This window comes from Asparagus officinalis, chromosome 1 (assembly GCF_001876935.1).
Source record: "Asparagus officinalis chromosome 1, Aspof.V1, whole genome shotgun sequence".
NCBI lineage: Eukaryota > Viridiplantae > Streptophyta > Magnoliopsida > Asparagales > Asparagaceae > Asparagus > Asparagus officinalis.
Genome location: NC_033794.1, coordinates 9,948,149 through 9,948,512, shown reverse-complemented (window position 1 = coordinate 9,948,512; position 364 = coordinate 9,948,149).

The window sequence follows — 364 nt, the reverse complement described above, 5'->3', positions numbered from 1 at the left end:
TGTTTGTGGTCATGGGTTCATTAGTAGGGTGGTGATGTGAAAATCTTGTTACTGGGTAATCTTGGGAATTTGGGTTTTGCCCTCAGAAATAAGTTTGGTTTGGCTTTTCACATGGCGTTTTCTTCATGCTTGCCAAAACTTGAAGTTGATCAAACATTTTTTTTGTGTGATGTATTTGTTGGGGAGTATAATCAGGCCCAACCTCTTATATAAATATATATTACTCTTTCTTATTTTATCCGTTGTTATACTCACACATCAATTCATAACAGTATTGATTGGATATATTATTGTTTTCTAACTTACACAATATTCCTCGAGAGGTCCTTTTTTGGGCGTGATAAAATGCGAGTATGTATATACC